Source organism: Astatotilapia calliptera, chromosome 7, assembly GCF_964374335.1.
Source record: "Astatotilapia calliptera chromosome 7, fAstCal68.1, whole genome shotgun sequence".
Lineage (NCBI taxonomy): Eukaryota > Metazoa > Chordata > Actinopteri > Cichliformes > Cichlidae > Astatotilapia > Astatotilapia calliptera.
In genome coordinates this window covers 64,965,343-64,987,343 of record NC_137428.1, presented here as the reverse complement: position 1 = coordinate 64,987,343, position 22,001 = coordinate 64,965,343, and the positions used below count along the sequence as shown (strand labels likewise).

At 38.3% G+C, this 22,001-nt stretch overlaps 1 protein-coding gene across 3 annotated transcripts in view; it reads left to right on the top strand.

Annotated features, from left to right (window-relative positions):
- The first annotated feature begins 514 nt into the window (after positions 1 to 514).
- Positions 515 to 22,001, top strand: part of osbpl5 (oxysterol binding protein-like 5) — a 46,713-nt gene continuing 25,226 nt past the window's right edge. For all 3 annotated transcript variants that reach the window (XM_080304886.1, XM_080304885.1, XM_026176484.2), the window contains exons 1-2: positions 515 to 894; positions 9,171 to 9,232. The gene's annotated coding sequence lies outside the window, so the exon portion shown is untranslated. The remainder of the gene's footprint in view (positions 895 to 9,170; positions 9,233 to 22,001) is intronic.

Here is a 22,001-nt window from a genome sequence, read left to right as displayed (position 1 = left end):
TGTTTGCTCTTATAATTTTTCTGCCAAGCTATATGAACACTTCACTGAGTCTGAGAGTCTTTATCTTTACTATCTACATTTATCTAATATGAATATTTAATGCTAAAATTCTCTGCAACATCTTGATGAACTGAGACTCTAGATTTGAGATCGAACCAGATTAGCATGTATAGATCTTATACTTTATTTTTTTCTAATTTCATTTAGATTTTTATTTATAAAAAATATGCCCAATATGTGATCTGGATGAACTTCAAATGCCCACCTCTGGGACATGAAATTAGCTACACATCAACCCCGCAAAAGTAAAAGTCTTCATCTGTCATTTTACTACAACAAAATGACATACACTGGCAGGGAACAGTGTGCTGCCTAAAGAGTATCTGATATTGCATGTAAACTTATTTTATGATTGTATATTTTTATTTTCTACATGGAGTATGTTTACATTATGTAATACACTTCATTAAAAACATAATGTATATGTCAGTAGGAAATTCTCACTTATGAAGTTTTGTTTGTCCGTTTTGACTGGTCCCAGTTTGTGTACAAGCGTTTTCCACAATAGTAAATGTAAGCAGACGTGAAACTGAATCTGAAGCGGAAATGTGTGCCGGTGTTTATCTTGTAGGTCACATGCAGCTGGTGTTGTACGCTGCTACGGCCACAGGTGGCGCCATAGCTCCCTGTGTGTGACGGGCAGCAGATGATCCAGTCCACTCCGCACTCTCCATGTTGAGAGGAACCGAGCAACTTGTTCTCCAACCGTCCGTCACAGCCCACCTACTGACCCCCTAAACCACCCAGCTGTCTCCATACAGCACCGTGCTATGACGCTGGACTGGAAAAGAAGCTTAGGAGCAAGTGCATGATCGTTTCCCTGATCGACAAAGAGTGAGTTTCTGTTACTACAGCACACCGCTAAGCACAACTTGCTATTTTTAGTCAACGTTACTTGTATCTATACAACTAACCCATGTTTTATGAGCTAACTGCTAGTTAGCTCTGACAGCGCTGAATAACAAAATGAGGGAAAAAATTGCGCGTTTCGTGGCATCCACGCTGTAATTTTAGTCTTCTCATCGTCGCAGCATATGAAGGAATTCGTTCAGTGGTTATAGTAACGTCATTCTGAGTGTTTGGTTTGCCGTCTCGTTGGGTAGCAGCTAACCTTACTAGCTTGTTGCCTCAAGTAAACCCCTCATCGCCACGTTAGCAGAGCAGCCCGTGCCCCATGCGGCTGCAGCTTTGCTGTCACTCGTTTGCATAGCAACCACGATCCCCGCCGATGCCCAGGATGGCTGCAACAAGCGAGTGCACGTACCTGTATGTGCTGCTTTTATGTTAAATCAGTTACAGTGTTGCGTTCACTTGCTTTTGTTACAAACTGTAAATAAATGAAAAATGCGTGTTATTGTGCTGTTAAGCACATGTGGCGGAGGATCATAGGAGTATTAACTGTAGTCATTAATCAAGCAGTCTGTAACGTCTCTGTATTATCTATGTCCCACGTGGGATGCGACGTTTTGCTTTGACTTTACTGCAGAGTGCAGATAATTCAAAGCAGAGCGACGAGGCTGGCAGACATTTAAATGTCAAATATGTGCAGGACAGTCCAAGACCTCGCCAGCGTTGGCCGGCTGCACTGTTGCAAGTGTGATACCAAACGTGTAACCTTTTTCATGGGTTCACCAGGAACACATTGTAAAAGCCAGGTAGGGTTTTCTGCAAAGAACGCTTTGAAACTCACCTTAAATATTTTTTTAATCTAACGACACACGCCTCCTCCATATTAATTTGACAAGAAATTAAATGCTGTGATTGCCAAATTTGGGGTTCATAATAACAGATGTTTAGGTGCCCTACTTTCTGCAAGTTTAAAAAGTAATCCCAAGCAAAGCTGATAAAAAGCAACATATAAATACTGGCCACTTACATTAGAAAATGCCTTCTTGTTTTCAGAAATCTATAAACAGGTGATTATCAGTATATGCATGAGCGCTTCCTTCATTGGTGCCAGTCTACATTCATTGACAAGTCAGATGCTGCAGCGCAGAAATGCCAAAACAGAGTGTTTTTTGGGGTCACTCAGAAACACAGACTTCATTACATAGCTTGTTTGTTTACAAGACCACGCTGAGAACGTTGCCAGCTCCGTCATGTAGTTCTCATTAAATTGTCTGAAGTTTCTGAAAGGAGTTCCTCCCACAGCAATATCAATAAAAAGTAATTAAAAAGATCCACATTGGCATTTGTGCACATGTTAGGGGTTTGTGAAAAAAGTGCAGCTTAAGAAACAGAAGATCATGAGTTTCTTCAAGCTTTTTAAAAAAATAAGTGCGGGTCAAACGATACTCGTGGCATTTGATCTGGATGAGATGATGACTAACTGTGGAGGCTTTTCACTGCCACTTTGTCTCATCCATCTTTAATTGTGTGGTATTATGTCGAGTCTGGCTTTGCTTGTGATGAGAATAACACTGGAGTGCTGGAGTGCACTTTAGTTAATAGTTAAAGGGTTTAGTGGAATGTTTCACCCTTGGTTGAAGTGAAAATAGATAATATGTGGGAAACTGCTGCAGAGCTTGACGAAGAGGCAGTTTTAAAGTGTGTCACTTGTTCACACTCTCTACTTCTTTATTTGCTTTGTTGCTTCAGCCTTTCTGGGTCTGCACATTCACTGGACTCAGTCTTTTAAAGAGGGTTATATAGAATGATAAACGTCTAACGTGCACTGTCGTCATTCACCATCAGATAAAAAATTGATCTGATATTGAGTTACTGCAGAATGTCCTACTATGAGTGGTGGAAATAGCTGAGATAGGACCATGGCAAGCATGAGAAGGTCATTAGTATTACGTGGGCAGTGGAATTAGGTCATGAAATCATTACTAACAGAGACCACGTCTTGTTGCATATCTGATTTAAATAGAGTCTAACACCGCTCATCAGATTGACGCTTAATACAATTTTTTCCACTTTAGAAAAACAAAAATCACATTTGCTTTTCTGCGCTGATCTGTTGACACCCAAAGCCTTGACACGTCATGTGACAGTCTACCTTCCTCTAATCAGGTGGTGATATTTAATGGTGTTGGGCCCTAAGCCTATCATCTAGAACTGTGGCTTTGCTCTGTTGTGAAACACAAATGGGGGAGAGAGTGGCAGTGAAAGAAGGAAAGAGTAAAGAGCCGTTTGAGTCATTTTCTGTGGGTGGATAGTCCTGCTTTTTATCAGTGCTTTTTCTAGCAGGAAGACACAGCAACAGATGTCCCAACTTCCATGCTGTACTGTGAAGGATATGCAGAAAATACCACATCTCACTGCATCCTGTAGATCAGTCTCCACAGGAGAGGCCAGCTAGGCGTTGATGACGGGTGCTAGGTCCTCTCCGTCTTCCAGTCTAAATGCTAATCGCTGCTTTATTTGTTTTTATTTGGAAATCAGATATTTTCTCTGATCCTGATTGTCTCTGTGTATCTGAATGGCAATTTTCCAAAACACACTCTTCCCTTTAAAATGCTACTTTGAATCTGGCTGGTCTTCAAAGTGGAATTGTCCTATTCCAGGGCTGATAAGTGGCTCAGTGCTGTTTCCAGTTCCTCTGAGATTTAAATGCTTTCCCCGACATCTACTGGGGGAATCTAGGCTAATACTGCTCCATACTGAATTTTCCTCTCTGCCCCTAGAGAGCGAACGCACTTTTAGTAGCCCATATTGTTCCAAGATTCTCTTCCCCGGCAGAATTTTTCATCACAAGTTACTTTACAGATGCTAGCTGACATTTATGTTTTAAAACAGGCCATTTTTGTCACAGAATGTCACTTTTTCCAAGAAGAAAAAGTATTTATGTGAGCACAGAAAAACACAAAAATGTTTAATGTCTTCTTATTCCCTCATGGGTAACGCTTTTATCCAGATGCACACATTGTTTGCTCAGATATTATTATGTAAAAGTCAGTGGGACTTCTGTTATAAATTTGTAATTTGTAAATGTCTGCAGTTATGGTTTTATTTCCTCTAATATTAACACTGAGTAAAACACCCTACGGGTCTGGAAACAATGGCATTTTGCGTTGATCTGAAATCAACCCTGCAGAGTGAGGCAAAGGCTTGTGAAACCACGATCATGACGTTTAAATGTGGAACTGAAAACTAGATTCTCTCTTTTTTTGATGAATTGTGTATCAAACAGTGCATTCCAATTATTTTGCTATATGATTTAACAACCGACAGCCAGGATTTTAAAACTCTGGGCTCTCTCCGTGTCTCCTGCTTGATTTATCCAACACACACACACACACACACACACACACACACACACACACACACACACACACACACACACACACACACACACAAAGAAATAAAGCATTTGAGACTGACCTCCTGACCCTTAGAAAGTGACTTCTTACTTTGTTCCAAGGAAACTGACCAGCAGGTGTCTGTATTTAGAGCAGGTTTGACACCATACATCCACCACTCAGCTTTCTACAGACTGCCAACGAGTATTCTCGCAGTAGCTAGTGCCTCTGCAATCAATATCCACCTCTCTATAGGTTACTACATGGAGTTGGTGGTTGTGTAAATGCTGACAGCTTTGGTTAGGGCCCAGTGTGCTGTGTGGATATTGTGGGTGTAAAACTTGATTTATTTAAAATAAGTGTCCATTATAGATGCTGTTGTGTTTTGTTGACATGGAATACATTCACTGTTTTGTTATTAAATAATAAGCAGCCATATGGATTAAGCTACTGCTATTCAGACTTTCCGCTCATAATGTTTTTGTTTGATTTTGTGAATGAGCTACATTAACTATGATGCAATATCCTTTTAAAAGTCTCCATTTGTTTTACGGCTGTTTCTGAGTGGCAGGGCTCGTAAGGAGATTTTGTTCCGTCATTGAAAATGATTGGCACTGTGCGCTGCCCATGTCAGACGCTGATAATCTGTAGTTTTCTGGGATAAGCTGAAGCATCTGTGTTGAGTTTACTGCAGGGCCGTTGTAGATTTCGGACATACTTTTAACACAGCATTTTTTTTTCTGTTTACAAATGAGGTGTTGCTGAGAGGCTTGGTTACGTCATCAGTTTGTCAAATTCCACTTTATAGGGTTATCACAATCCTCTGTGCTGGCAGGATGATATTGGTGTTGAATTTTTGCCTGATGTTTTTATGACATGCGTTTTATTGGTGCCAGACAAATCCATTAATAGCTGTTAATGTAATTCTACAGCTTTGCCTTAGGGATCAGTAGTGTTAGCGTTCTGTCTGTTACTATGTCGTCTGTTTTCCTAATGAAGTAGTTAACAGGGGGAAAGTGGCTCTGTTACACTAAATGGAAACTTGTGACATCCATCTGTAGATAAACATGCCAAGTCACTCCAACAAAACAAGCATTGCCTTCACCTTTCAAAGTAACATTGGGTCCGAGACGATGGGTGATTTCCATGACACGGGACCATCATCTGACTTCAGTCTTAAAGTGACACTACACTACACTTTTAGGAGAGATTGCTTTAAAAGCTATTGATCATGAATAGTATGATTTATGCCATTACAGTGGTTTCCAACAGTGATTGAGTGTCACGCAGGGAAAAAAAATCTATGCTGTTCATAGGAGGTTGTTGAATCACTGCTGCAGCTTTTATCTGTGCTGCCTTACGCCCTGCAGTGTTTATGTGAGTCTGCTTCTAGCATTCCTCTCTGCTTCCGCTTTTCTGTCCTTATGTAAACAAATCTTGCTCTCATCTTTTTGTTGAAGGCACAGAGATTAAATTGATAAATGCTCCCATCTAACTCTAAAAAACAAAAAAAGAAGCTAAAAAACCTAAACCTTAAAACAGGCTTTTCCCTGCAGCACGCTATGTAATAAATACTCTCAAAGAAAATTACGGCAGTTTCAACTTATGTCTAAACATGTATAGTTTCATGCATCTGTCAAAACACTCGACTTCAGGTGCACGACGCTGAGCTGGTCCCATTTTGCTGGATTGAACTGTGATTTTTTTCCAGTTTGTGATGCCCCTGATTTATACCAGACTGCTCAAACAATAGACCCCAAAGTAGGATGGCATGCGATTAGTACATTGGTCTTTAAGCGACATGAATACACTTAATGTTAAGTGGCCTTAGACCCAGAGCCAAATTTTGCATTGAGTTTAAATTGTGACCATAACAGACAGTGAGTCCTCACTTTGTGTCTCTGTGTCTCAGCAGACTGATTTTTATGTGTTGATAGAAGGTTATGTTCTGTTTATCTGTGCTATCTGTCTTCACTGGACAGACAGTTCCCGTATACCAAAGAACATTTTTAAATACCTGCCTCTATTACCCAATGCTCATATGGATCATAGTCTCAAATTCAACGTTAAGTGAAAGTCTTTGTCAAATTGACATTTCACTTAAAAGACAGTAGCTAACTTTATATCTGACTGTTGATGTCTAGCTATGGTCACAGCAAAATCCTTTGTGGCCTTATGTTTACCTAAGTGGGTTTGCATGGTCAGAGATGAGGGTTGTTGAAGGAGGCTGCTGATAAGAGGCCTTCCTTACGAAGGCTGTCTGACGTGATAAAAGTACCAACACAAGTACAAGTGAGGACTATTTGTATCCATTTAATCTTTAGGAAAATGATGACCTCAAGTCAGCAGAACTGTTCAAGATTGTTACAGGATAGACAGTTCAATTTGACAGGATAAAAAGGTGGATTTTTAGACTCCTAGAGGAAGTGAAGGGTTTTAAAGCACAGCTGTTACAGTAAGTCCAGAACTTTGGTTTATTGGGCAAAGATGAATAAAATATTTTCAGTTGGAATGGCAGACATTGTTAATGTTTCATGGGTTGGCTATAATGTTACAGCCAGTACTATATCAAGTTGGAAAACCTATTTCTAGTCTAGTTATTATTCACACTGTTCCTATTTTTATATTGATTTGAAGCAAGTCTGGCTGATCTGGAGAACTGGTTACATGCAACAGAATTATGCTATGAAATTACAAGATGCAATGAATCAAACATTTTTAATGTGCAATGTAAAGGATCTAGAATCAGAATAATTTTGTTGCTTTGCATCTTTTTGCACTGCAGTGATCTTTGCCCCTCATCAACCAATCAACTCAATTCAAGTTGCTAAGCAACTTGAGTTTGGCACTTTGGCATAGCTGCCAAAGCAGAGAGCTATGTCATTGGAAATCTTTTCAGTTTTCAGTAGGGAAATTTAAAATATTTCCTTCTAAAATCACAACAGAGGCTTAATATCACTGTACTGTGTAAAAGTTGTTTCCTGAAGGAAGTGCTGTAAAAACCAAATGCATGAATCTAAGGAGCTTGGAAAGAAAAGCGTCTGGACTTCTTTAAGTTGCTTGAAGACGTTTCACCTCTTATCTGAGAAGCTTTTTCAGTTCTAATGTCAAGTCAAGGTCTTTTCCAAGCTCCTTCGATTACAATGACCTGGATGACTGAGGACCATCATAGACAAATGCATGAATGTTGCTGTGGTGTTTTAATGTAGTTTCAAATATTTAGTTTCAAATGTTTAAAGCAAGACAGCAATCATTTGATTTAGTTCAAATCCATCACTAATTGCATTTTTTCATCTGTAATCTCTTTCTTACACATGTTACCTTCCTATCATTGCTTACAAGCCCAGCCTGACTTTCTGCTATGAATGCTGGCATACCCACAATGCCTTAAAATAAATGTTAATTAGCTGCTTCTGTGAAGACTAGCATACAATTTGCTGGTTAGATTCTATTCAGCACTGTTTGTTTGTAATTGTAGGGATAGTGATTGCTCTCTTTCTGACTTATATTTGGCCCACTATGTATGAATGTGATATGCGCCAAACAAAGAAGTACATCGTACACTGTGAGTCTCTTTAGTAAGAGTGTTGCATATAAACTGTCCGTTCTTTACACTTTTCTCTTGGCCTTTGGTCATGAGTTAAGTGCAATCCCAAGTTGTAATAGTGTAGTTTTTATGTGTTATGCAGTTAACTTTATTGCACTGTGAATTGGTCCCGAGAACAAATACTCTTCCATTGAAACCATGACACATTCTGGGCCACGGTGTCTTACTTCACTTGTGGTTTGCATTGTTTGTACATGTTGTGCATTTCATGATTCTTGTCTTTAAAGCAAAAAAAAAGGGGGCAAGCTAAATTACTCATTCCTTGTGTATTTTTCTTTCAGCTTTTTTTGTATTGGCTGTGCGTGTTTGACCTGATCTCGCCCCCCTCTTTGTCTTTGTCCCTCAAGTGCTGTTAGCTCAGCGATTCTCTTTCAGTTCACTTCTTATTTAGGTTAGATGTACTCAAGTGTTATGGCTTCCTCGTTTGCTAAGCAGCAGGATTTTAAAGGCGCAGATTCCACCACTCCTGACCACCCTGTTTTTTCACTTGTTGCACTACCATTACGTCTATTAACATTGGTGTAATCTGCACAGATACATGCATTTTCTCAGTTTTTTATTGCATGTATTAGGGGTATATGTAGTGCAGTGCTGCTTTGCAAACTGATGCTTGTGTGTGTTTTCGTTTGTAGATTTGTGACTTATCACATGTCCCAGTTGTGTGTGAATAGACAGGTTTTTCAAGAAAAGTGATTCAAAGGGATTTCAAGGGAAAACAAATGTAAGAATGGGAGGTGAAAACACAATTTTTAGCTGTAAATAATGAGAGTGAATGTAAATGTGTAACATCAAATTAAGTTCACTTATGTGGACATTGAACTGTCTGCAGCCATATTCCTGCTATCTTGCCTCACGTCTTCCTGGATTCACATCATACTGGGGTGTGTGTTTATCTAGTGTAACAGAAGTAGTTCTCCATAAATATGATAGTGTGACTGTGTTCCTTATGTTTTGGTAAACACAATCTCCTCTCCAACAAAATGGGATTGACAGTATCAGGATTGAATCTTTTCTTTTCATTGATCTTTTTTGAGGGGGAAATTTGATCCATAATTGTATTACAAGTCAACTTTAGCTAAAGGTGCAGGCTTGTTCTGACTTATTGAAATAAGGACTGGGAAAGAGTGGGGTGGGGCTCTAACACAGTGGTGTGACCAGGAGGAGCATTAGCGGGAGAGACGTTGGGGGTGAGGCAGGTTTGAGCGTTTGTACTGTGTGAGTTAAAGTGAAACCTTATTCTAACTTTTGCATCTCTGCAGGTGAGACAGGCTGATTCAACAAAAGCTTCTGGATGCAGTGTCTCCTGGGGCTCAGGTGAAAGGTAAGTTGAGCTTTCAGCTGCTGGCCCAATCTTTAATTTCTTAGTAATGAATACACTTAGCTAAATTGGATAGCCATCTGTTTTAGCTTCAGTTAGTCAAATGGTTTGTGTGTGCTGTTAGCATGTTACCGTCCAAGCTTGCATGTGCTTGAGTACTTTAATTGTACTTAAATGTACTTAAATTTGTGAACTGATTTTCTCAGTCCATCACCCTGCTTTCAATATCTGACACCAATGCGAGCACATTTTTACCCAGCGTTGCCAGGAGGGATAACTCACTTTCTGAGCAGAAGTAGGGCACATCTCTTAAGGTGTGAAGCAGACTCTCTGTTTCAGCCAGTTTTTATTACATTTAAGTAGAATATTCCCTGTCTACAGCTATTTGATCAAAGTGTTGGCTAGAGCAGTAAAGTCTGTGTTTGTTCTATGTTTGTGTGCGCTAGAGTTTGTACACCATGTGACTTTAGAAGAAGAGAAACCGTTAGAAGTGAGATCAGCAGGTTACAGGGTGTGTCTGATTCGCTTGGTTCAGAGGGGAATAAGTGAGGTTTCACAAGGACAGCTGGCTGGACAGCAGCTGGATGGATACTTCTGAGAGATGGGCAAAGCCCTAAAACAGGCAGTTTGCCTGGGGAACATGGTGGTCTCTTATACAGAGGCAGGATGTAATTACTAGTTACTGGCTTTTTTCAGTCTTCTGTATTACACTGTGTATTTTTGTCTCTCCTGGAAGGATAAAAATATCTTTGTACACGTTTGCTGTACAAATTACAGATTTCACTTAGCTCTTTTGCACATCTGTCTAGAAAGGGTGACCGTGGATTTTTATTTACTTAACAAATGTAGCCTTGTTACTGTGAAAAATGTCACTTTGATGTTGTGGGAATAATAATAATAATAACACAGTAATCTTACTTTACTTTTAGTGTGCTGAAATTGTGTTGTCATTATGTAGGTTAGAGGTACTGCTTTGTGTGTCTGTGTAGCCCTAGGGTGGTAGTTATAAAAAGAGGCCAACTCGGTTCAGTACGGAAAAGCTCAGAGATTCAGCCATGCTAAAGTTGTTTACGTTGGCATGTGCTTGGAGCATGTGCTTTAACAGCAAATTACACATTAACCAGACAAATCCGGTACCTAGCAGCTTACTCCATGGCTGAACAGTCAGCGGGAAAATATTTAACTATTTCTCTCACAGATAACACAATTATGATTTGACTTGCGAAATATATGCATTTTTCAAGTCACGCTTTAGTTCAGTATTCATTGTAATACAATAATATGTGAGCCAATCTTTATATTTTGCTTTCAAGGAGCCAGACTTTCTTCTAATTTTTAAAGTGGTCCCATTTGTTCCCATTTCTTTAGCTGATTCAGTGAAAAAATGCCAAAGATGGCACAATTTGACAAGCACAAAAGAGTGTTTTGCAACAGTGAGGTGATTGCCAAAGAGCTATTAGCCAAAAACTTGGCAACACCTGGATTTATGTGTTGTTTGTGTTGTGGGGCATGCTAGGGAAATAATCAAATTGTGTTGCTATATCATGGATATTGTGAAATGGGGCTATCATGTAAAAATGTATCCATGTTATCACAGACATTATGATATACCACAGCCCTACAGTGTGGTGTTGACTTCTTAAGAGAATGGAACAAAAAGCAGCGATTCTTCTTCTTATCCTTCATGAAACTGCAAGGAAGTTTGCCTAAAAGAGTTCAGACTGTGTTGACGAATAAAGATAATCATACCAAATACTGACTGGTTAGAATTGTACCAACTATTTTTGTCTTTGTGACTTGCATAGAATACAGAGTAATCAAACATGAAATTATTAGATGTGATTGGGCCAAGTTACTTAATTAAACTAAAAAAATAAATACTTACTTGGCTCTTTTGCAGTTTAATTGCATGTATTGAGTCCAGTTGCAATTTGGATTTGAAATCTATTAACTGTTCCTGATTAACTCACATGCAGCCACTTTTACACCATAATTTAGTAGAATTAATATTTCCTACTTCTGACAACTATTTTTGTGGAGAGTAAATTATCCAAAAACTATATGATTATCATTTTAACACCAGATTGCATCACAATACACACTGGGTAAAGATGTAAAGTGTACAAGGAGAGAAACACGAGAGCTTTTTATGGCATAGAAGTGGAACATGAATGCAATTTTCTCAACATTTCCACTCTGCCACCTCAGCTTTGTTTGTCTCAGTCATTCCACACACGTAGGGCGGTGATCACATTTTTGTTTACTCAAGTGGGGAGAAGGCAGACTGTTGTAATATTCTGTATCCAATATCTCTGTCAGTTCAAATCTAAAGTTAAGTATGCTTGAATGATGAAGATGTGTTGTAGGAAAGTCCTGAAATGCCAAATGCTGCACATTTAACCTATTAGATTTTTCACACAAAAATCTAATCGTCTAAATTTCCAGCCAAATAACAAAAGACCATAACAATTAATGTTTTTCTTTTTTTTAAAAATATGGAAATTGTTAACAGTGGGATGAAATCAATATTTAGGCTTTCTTAATGCTTAAAAACAAGCTGCTTTGAGCGACAAATTACTGGATGTAGCATAACATGGTTGATTTAATGTTCTACATTAGTGTTCACAGGCTTAGTGGTTAGAACTGACCTTTCAAAACATGAAGGTCCTGAGATTGATCACCATCCATTGCCGATCCTTTCTATATATAGTTTGGATGTGGGTTTTTTTCTTGTTTGTTTTGTTTTTTCTGTCTCCTGCGTGACTTTCCTTTTATCAGCGAAATAAATTTTTTCAAAGTGCTCTTCAACAAAACCTTGCTAGAGAAGTAGAGTTGGTCCCCTGGTGCCAAACTCATCCTAGTTATTAGGACGGGTTAAATGCATCAAATGAATTTCTCTGCAGGGATCAATAAAACTTAATTTAACTTAGAGTAGGCTTCAGTGTTACACAATGTTTGCCTGGAGTCATTTCATCAAAGAATAGTTATACAATCAGGAGCTGACCTTGCAGTAATTAAAGAACAAATAAAATCCAAATTGGCTGTCAGATAGAATAAATTTAAGGAGAGCTGATAATGGCATCTGCATTGACTACTGTAGAACACCATTCAGAGAAAATAGCACCCGACAGTCTTGTTTAATAAACAAAATAAGACCTAAGTTAATGAGAACAATACTCAGTAAATGTGATGTATATTTATTGTGCTTCTCGTGATTTGAAGAGAGGCCAGAGTATTGGTGACGCGTGGAGCCCTATAAGAACTGCCTACTCGGTATGAAACAGCATAATATGAGCAGAAATGATGCACCACTATGTGCACGCAGTTCAGTTACAGTGCCATTATAAATCTAAGTGGCTGATGTTCTTGCACATTGGCAAATAAAACAGAAACTGTTTACAAGGCTAAACATAATTAAGGCATGTGTAAAACTATCGAAGTAAAGAGTTTGAAGTATTACTATAAAACATTAGCAAAGACTTGAGGATATGATTAGTACTCCGGCTGTTTGTGTCAGTGAATAGCTGAGAGCTCCTGCCAGCATCGTAAGTGTTCGTTATTGTGGGATTGATGGGAAGACAGAAAGAGGGCAGGTGACAGACGAGAGACGAGAAAACAAAGTGGATGGACGATCTGTGAGAAGTGTTCATCTGTTGATTTCCCCTGAAGTGTTTCAAAGGACAAACCTCCTGACTATAACATGATGCAGTTCTTCTCCAGTTATGTGCATAGTTTTGCTTTTTACTGTCCTTTGTGTCATATGTGGGATTTATATCCGTGACAAACTGGTTAAATGAGGTCTCGTACAGTAAATTGCATTTTTATTTATGGCTGTACAACACTATTTTTTTTTCTTCTTCTTCTTCCTTTTTTTGGTCTCTCAGTATAATTCAATTAAATACTGGGCAGGATGAACAGAAGTGTAGTCTGCCCTCATTACACTATGTTAATTTAATTCCTCATGTGACGGGACTATCAAGTGACTGTTTGGACAAAGGGAGGAACTTGTAGCAGGTTGACCCAATTACTTCTCATTAAATGCTTTACAAACCACAAGCTGTGGCACTGTCCATTCAGTATGCATATGAGATCACCCAGGGGTCCAGTACAGAGTGAACTGCAAGCAGCATTTTTTTTTGTCCCAGAAAACGAGTTTTGCAGCTTGTAAAAGTTGTTTTGAACTCTGCTTGTTGTTCTCTTTTACTGTTCCTCACTGCTGGAACGAAGAATTAAAGGAGCTCCATGCTGATATGAGGAGGGTAGCAGGTCAGGGACTTTGTAACTCAGTTTTGTGAAGATGATTCCAACAAATTCAGTGTTGATTAATTTAAACAGTGCTCTCATTCAGCATTTGTACTGTTGGAGGTTTAAGAAAAATTGTTTGTTTTTTTTGGTTGCAAGTTTGCTTCTTAGTTTTATCGTAGAGGACAGGGAAGTACATAAAAACTGCTTTGCCTGAAGCTAAAGGAATTATGCAATACCTGAAAGTTGGCTCATAGATGTAAACAAAATCTCTTATTTCATGTGTCCACTACTGTGCAAAAGTCTGAAGCCACCCTTCATTTCTTTATATTTACCTTTGAAGGAGCCATGGAAACATGCTGCCAATGCACTAAAAGCATACTTGGAAAGTGTTCCACTGTGTCTTTTTCTATTAGTAATAAATCAGCCATCTAAGAGCCTGAACTTAACATTAATGAACCAGCACGGGATCATTTTGACAGAAAATGGAGCAAAAGGAAGCTGCTATCCAAAGAAAAGCTTTGGAATATCCTTCAAGAAGTCTGGAGAACCTTTCCTGAAGACAACTTAAAAGAAATGACAGTAAAGCTTGAAGAATAAAGGTGTCAAATATTGACTTTCAAGTCTGTTAGAGTTGCACAAACTCTGTTTTTACCTTATGCACACTATTTCCATTTATGTTTGCACATTTCAATAAATTGCTACATCTTTTTCCCTTTGGCTTGAGACTTTTGCACAGCAGTACATATAGCTTTGCAGTAGCTGTGCTTTAATTTGCTTGTGTTTTTTGCTGTCTAGATTTCCTGTAAACCAGAATGCACTGACCATGTAGATATCTAGCCAGCAACATTGATCAGGCATAAGTGTTTTTAAAGTGAACAGTGTGTAACAGCGCAGGCTCAAAACTTGCATGGAACTCTAACCTTACTGCTTATTTTCCCTGGAGCATTTGCATTTTCTCCTGTTTGTTCATTGATGAAGTCACGTAGCTCTAACACTTCTTTCAGTTATTGTACTGACTATCAGTCGGTTCATCTTTTGGCCATGACATACCAAGCTGGTAAGAAATCAGCAGAAGTAGGAGAGTTTTATCAGGTTGAAAACAGACATTCCAGTGAAAATGGATTATTTATTGCAGAAAGTATGAGACATAATTTGGTGTTTGGAATATTATAATACAGGGAATCTGCAATCAGCTTCTGCCCTCATCTGCTCTCTGGGTTGTTTTTTGCATTACCGTTATCTATCTGACACCTTGTCATCCGTTATCTCTTGACATCTTAAGCCACGCAGCCTCCCTCTCTCTGCTGGCAGGCATCTTTGTTCCAGTCCCTCACACCTCCTGTCTCTCCAGCAGAGAGAGACAGTGTCCCCTGAGGTCCACACTTAGCCAAGCTCATAACCTGTGCTGATTTATCACACAGGTTCATTTAGGCTCAAAAACAAACTCTGCCGTTGTTATAAATAACATATAAAGAAATTAATTAAAGGAAACAAAAATCCGATGCTACTAAAATTAACCACTTTCTCTATGTTACAGCTTGAGCTAAATAGATTCCTATATATAAATATGTGTTGGCATGATTCTGATTGATTACATGCAGTGATAAGAGCAACTTTAGCCAATGCACACATTAAATGAATCCAAAAAAAAGTTAGTGTGCACATTTTTGGGGTGCAAGATAAGAACACTGTTTTGCACAAATTAGCGACTGAGGCTGGCTTATCTTTTTCTTCATTTAATTTTTGAGGTTTCTTACAGCTTATCGTTACCTTTTCGTACAGAAAAGGGTTTGGTGCTATAAAAATGCTGTTCTAAAGCTGCAGGGCATTTAATTCACCACAGCAAGTTGAAGTAGAGCAAAAGACTGTATCTAATTTGTGGTGCAGTAATATTTAATTCAAGATGCAAAGGGATAAGAAAATTGGCTCACACTGACTGCTTTTTCATGGCTTTAGTTCTTTTTTTGGAATAGAAATGCAGAGACTTGGAACTGAACAGAAGGCAAGGACAGATATGATTAGAATGCCACTGACAATAAATTCATTCTCATTTGAACTGCATATTTTGACTTTGTTTTTTTTAGTTTTTTTTATTTTAGTTTTCATTTAACAATGTGAAGAAGGACCTAGGTTATAAGATTGCAGTGGTGGAGGCTTGGCTTCCCATAGCCAGAGTTTAGATTAAATATAGAATACATATGTGTTAATATGTGGGGTCATTTTTTTTTTTTGTCTGTACTTCTTATCCCGTTTATTATCAATAATTATGCACCCATTGCTTTTTTTACTTGTTTTATCATACTTACTACCACACAGCACACTAAACTTAACTACACTCAAGTGTTTTTGTAGCTTTTAGACCATGGGTGTCAAACATAAGGTCCAGGGGGTGAAATTTTCCTTGCTCAGTCTCTACAATTAAATTCTCTCCCCATGATTGTTCAAACTACATAAAAGGAATTTAGTAATAGATTAAATGACAGGAAAAAATAATCAATTATAAAAATGTATCTTTATTACAATGGGTCAAAACTTAAAAAAAAACCTATTTTCTGCGAATTAACAAAACCTTCATGCTTTATAATTATATTACAGTCAACATTTAAGCCCAAAGAGTTGTGCTGACATATTTCTTTTTTTTTCTTCTTTTTTTAAATACAACAGTTTCTATATTAGGTTGAAAACTGAGATATAAGGTTAAAATTGCACATATTTTTCTTATACAAAACATATCTCAGGGATTAAGCTTACTTACTGATATTGACAGAAAGGAGAATTTCACTGATCTGGACCACTTAAGATCAAAGATGTAAAATGAGTTTGACATCCCTCCTTTAGCAACAAGGTAAAGAACATTCAGCATTGTTTCACTTCACTCATTTCACCCTGCTTTATTAGGAAGGGAGAAAAAACAAAGCATTTGGCCTTTGCATTCCATCTTAAGACATTAGGACAGTTAAAACTGGGGTTGGTCCTGTAGTTTCAAAGTAAAATGCTGTTGACCCATCTTCTTCCCAGACATAGTCTGGCATTGTATCAACCTGAAATGGCTCTTGCTAGCAAAGGCTGGTAAAGTACAGTACAGTATCTCCCCCAAGCAAATCTTCCCAGTGACTGAAAACATCACCCACCAGGTTTTATGTTAGCAGCCCAACTATGCTAGATATGCAGGATTCATTGTTGAACTTTGATGGCTATTCTGAGAGGGGTTTTGGGAAGTTGAGTGTTAACTCGATGAAAGATTCTTTGTCTATTATGACTTAAAAAGATGTTCTCTGTAGCACGGGCCAAGCTAACGTAGCAACACCAGCACAGACAACAAAAGTAGCACATATTACCAGCTCCATATGCACACTGCCATATGGTGACAACACACACAGCTATAACACGTAGGCACAGGTAATACACATAGCATCTGTGGATTACCAATGCAATCTCATGTTGGCAGTGTTGGGGAGTAACGGAATACATGTACCGCCGTTATGTATTTAAAATACAAAATATGAGTAACTGTATTCCGTTACAGTTACCATTTAAAAAGGTGGTATTCAGAATACAGTTACTTTGTTGATATAAAAAGCTTACACGGCGGTATTTTCCTGTTTCATATGTTCGGCTGTGCCCTCTCTATTTTTGGTTTCCACGCCCCAAACAAAACACGCATTAAGACGCTCTAATGCCTGTGTCTCAATCTCGTGGCCCATGTCACCACTACTTGCGGCTTTCATAATGACGTGAAGAAATATTTTTAAAAGTTATTCACAAAAATAATTTAATATGAAGGCAATAGGCAGAGTGTTACATTGCCCTAAAGAATGTAGCTTCATGGGCAGTGTAGTCCGTGCTGCAGGGAGACTGCACTGCCATACCTGTTATGTGTTTGTGAGCGCGAGGGAGGGCGAAAAAGGAGAGTGGAAAAGTACAAGTTGTCACCGACCAGAAGCGGGAGATGGAAGCATGTAAATATAATAATAACCACTGCAGCCAAAAAGACTGTGCCTGATTAGGCAAGTTGTAAGTAAGCTTAAGACTCGATTGTACACTTTTTTCGTGTTTTTCTCCGAAACAATAAGTTCCTTTGGAGCAGCCTTTCAACACAAGTTGACCCAGACAACAAAGTAAAGCTAGTTTTCAGCTACGAGCCCGACATGAACCCGACGTATTAGCCAGAGATCCCTTTACTACGGTTTGGAGCCGCGGACCTGTTTTATATACGGATAGTTTTCTATACGAGATCGCTGCAAAAACTGCAGCCTTACCTAATGTCCACCTACTGTCACTCATTTTATATTAAGATTTAAAAATCTAGTTGCTATTGGTATGGCGAGTAACCTTCAGTAAAAGTAATAATTCACACAGCAATAGTACATTCATGTAGTTGTAAAAAGCATGATAATATATTAAGTAATCCAAAGTATTCAGAATACATTACTCTCATTGAGTAACGTAATGGATTACGTTAGGGCTGCTCAATTAATCGAATTTTAATCACGATTACGATCTGGGCTTTCAATGATCATTAAAAATGACTGAGCCGATTATTAGCCCCTCCCTCATTTATCCGCGACACCTTAAAGGCCGGTCTGTGAAAATATTGTCGGGCATAAACCGGTCCATGGCGCAAAAAAGGTTGGAGACCGCTGATTAAGAGGACCCGAGGGAAGCTCGGAAAGCTAAGCAGAAGTTATTTGGAGAGGAGAGTGACTGCCGTTGGTTGAAAAGAGAGGTAAAAAAAAACTTCAGTGGTGTTGCACACTATTTTATATTATTTTTTAAAGTCATTATTCAATACATTGTTATTGTTAACCCTTTAGCCGGTCAGAGCAGCACGCTCCGTTTTGTGTAACTATTTTTAAATCCCTGTAGAACCTGAACCGCGTAAGCTAGCGCAATAATTTGTTTTGCATATGAAACCAGAGGAGTTGTACTTACATCTTATGCCATCAGCTTGCCCTCGGTCACAGTTTCCTTCCACATAAAGCTTTGCAAAAATTGCATAAAAAGCGTTTGCAGGAACAAAAACATAATATTCCAGAAACACGCTTTGCTGATCCGATCAGCTGTTCCTAACACTTCCCACAGTGAAACAGACATCAGCGCGAACTATCGCATGTCCGCCATTTCCTGCCCGAAACCGGAAGTGATGTCATTTTCGTGGAAAATGTAGTTTTTTACTTGTAGGCCTTAAAAGCCTATACTGGTCATGTTTGACTTTTCTGAATAGTTTCTGTGATGCTTAGAACTCGAATTGCACTGCTGGAAATAGTTTATTTTGATGCACCTGCTGTTTTCTTTGCAAATTTGCATCATAGGATTGTTTTTTGTTTTTCCTGCAGTATATAAAAATTGCTGCATCGCCAAAATAAAACTATGAAGACACTCAAAATAAATTTCCTGTTGTTGTAAACTATTTTTTGCAACTTTTTTGTATTTAAAGTTTTGAGGGATAAGCCTCTTAAATTTCTCCAAGTAGAAATATATATGTAAAAAAACAAAAACGATTTTCAATTTTTTTGTAGTTTATTGCACTTTTTTGCAATTAATGTAGTTACTATGGACTTAATGCATACATATTATTAAAATATGGGCTATAACAGTTGTATAGCAACTTGAAATGCTCCCACAAATGGCACTACAACATGTAAAAAAATAATATAAGCTCTGGCGGACTTGGTTCTATAGTAGGTCTTAAAGGGTTAAATAAATATCGTCAAATAATCAAGATCTCAATTTCAGTGAAAATAATCGTGATTATCATTTTTGCCATAATCGAGCAGCCCTAGATTATGTTACAAAATACATTTTGGGGCATGTATTCTGTAATCTGTAGTGGAATACATTTTAAAAGTAACCTTCCCAACACAGCTTGTTGGGCGTAGTTCTCACTTAAGTTATTTGTATTTTTTTTTTTTTTAATAGGTCACACACAGATATCTTAAAATACATGTGCTAGTTATGATGAGTGAAAGTTCGGTGTTTACAAACAGCAGAAACTAAATGGCACAAGATTGAACAGAAGGATTTGTACATAAGGCGGTAAAACTTGAACGCTACTTAAAGAGGGCTTGAAGTGAACCTTTTTAGCGTCTCTAAAATGCTATGATTGTTTTCGTTCTTTAAAATAAATCTTCATTATCTTTGCACGTGGCTTCTCTCCTAGTCGGCCTTAATCATGTTTGAGTTATTTTGTTAGTGTGTTTGTGTTGTATGTGCTGGGGCACGTACCTTATTGAGGTGTCAATCTGCAGATGTTAATTTTCACATACTTTTTTAGATCCATTAATATGTCAGGTTAGTCTCACCGTCACCAGCAACATCCTTAATCATGCTAAAGCAGCATTGTACATGAGCTTCAAGAGGAGGAACATCAGAAAAAAGAAAGCAAGGGAGAGCGTGTCAGAACAAGTCAAAGTCAAGACTGCAGCATGTCACAGTCAATTATTGAGGTCGTCTGACAGTTGAAATAGTAAGCTAGGCCCTCTGTTTACATGCACATGTCCATATACGTTTGCATGATTGTTGATGTCCACATTTTTTTTTTCTCTCCATCAAGGCTGGCCCAAGGCTACTTCTCACACACTGCATCCCCTGGCCTGGATCCAGCATATATGGAGCCAGCTGGCTTGATCTGTCTGCCAGGTCAAATATGGCTCCAGTGTGTGTCTTAGGACCTGCTTTCTTAGTCAGACTTATTCTGTGAAAGCAAAAACAAAAACTGCAATTGTTTTTGTATAATGTCAGTCTGGAGTTTCTGAAAAGAAATAACTGCTAGTTAGTGTTCTCTAGACACCTCGTTTCTTTGAATTATTGTGATGATTATTTTTTAAATGTATTTATTTTTTTAATCAGTCATGTTAAAAACACGTGCATGCACACACATCCACACTAAGCAACAAGAAGACAGGGTTAATTTACTTGTTGTTTTGAAAGGTAGAGGTCTAACCTGAAGCACTGGGAACATTTGAAACTCTTTGACTAACTGGCAAATCCTAAGCCCTTCTTAGCAGGCCAGGGAAATAACTTATAATGTTTGATAGCTTTCCCGACCTTAACATAAACTGAAGTGATCGGGAAGAATAATATAAGCACATAAAATACTACCATAGGGTGCAACTGTTCACCTTGCTGCTTAAAATAGGGTAGGGACCACCCCAGTCTTTTATAGACCGAAGTGGACTTTCCCATTTAAGGTAAGATCAGATGGGAAATCTGGTTGGGAGGCATTTTCTCCATTTCAGTTCCTTAAAATATGCCAGCACCCCCACAACACTCAGAATAGAACACTAAACCACACATCCTCCCACAGTTACAAAATTAGACTGTCTCTGTTTGTTTCCTACAGTGACAGAAGACCTGCAGTAGTTCTACCTTTCTCATGTGCTGTTAAACACAATAGCTAAAATTGTTTGTTTAAAGAGTCAGTGTGTAGTTATCAGCAGTTTCTAAGGCACCCTTGTGTTTTGTATTCAGGAAGAAGTTCTAAATGTTCGTGAAGCTTTTGACCATTGACTATATATATATATTTTTTAAACATGCTTGATTGATGCTGAAATATCCGGGTCAGCTTGTAGTTGAGGATGGAAATTACAGAGCGCTTTTAAATCTAAGCTTTGCAACATTTAAGGAGTTTTTTGTTTTCTTTAATAACTTTTTCTTCTCACTTTTGTTGAATATGCAGAATGAATTTGGACAAAATGTGACCTTATACCTCACCATCTTTCATGACAGTTTTTAAGCAGTGTTTTTTTTTTTCATGTGATGTGGCTGAGGATGAGAAATTATACATGTTCTTTTCAAATAATAGGAATATAAACTTTTTGAGCAGTCCCTAAGCAGGAGTAAAAGAAAAAAAGGTCAATGCATGTTATGTTCGGCTCATACATCTAGGTCATGTGGTCATCCAGTTGTTACAGGAAAATGACGGTTAACATGGCTGGGGGCAGTGAAGGGAGGATGGATAGAGCAATGGAAAGATGGGGGAGTGTATGGACTTAATCTGTGCCATCGTATTAAGAACAGCTGGTTTGATGCTGGCTTTCTGCATTTTGAGGCTCTGGCACATAGCAGGGCCAATGTGTGTTGAGGTGTTGGAATACAATTTAAGATTACTGGAAGTTATATGGACCAAAATAGAAGCTTTGTTTTTAATCTGAACACAGCTAAAAGAACACCATTCCACAGTGTCCTTCATCAGTGGGTCGAACCACTGTTGTATGTGTCTGTGTTGAATTTTGGCTATTTCATTTTATTAATTCCAGAAACATTTTTCCTTCTCTAATAATGTAGCTGCTAGTGTTGTTGACTGGCCACTCTTAAGTTGTGAAATTTAAGGTGTATCTCTGTGTCTGGTGACATGCAGTTCTCAGTGTAGCTGGCATAAGCTGAATCTATCCAAGAAGTATTTGCATTAACTTCTGTTTGTTCTGAGTCACAGGACACTGGAGCCTATCCCAGTTGTCATATTCAAAAGGTATGTTACATCCTGCACACGTCACCAGTCTATGTCAGGGAATGTTTACTCTTTTTT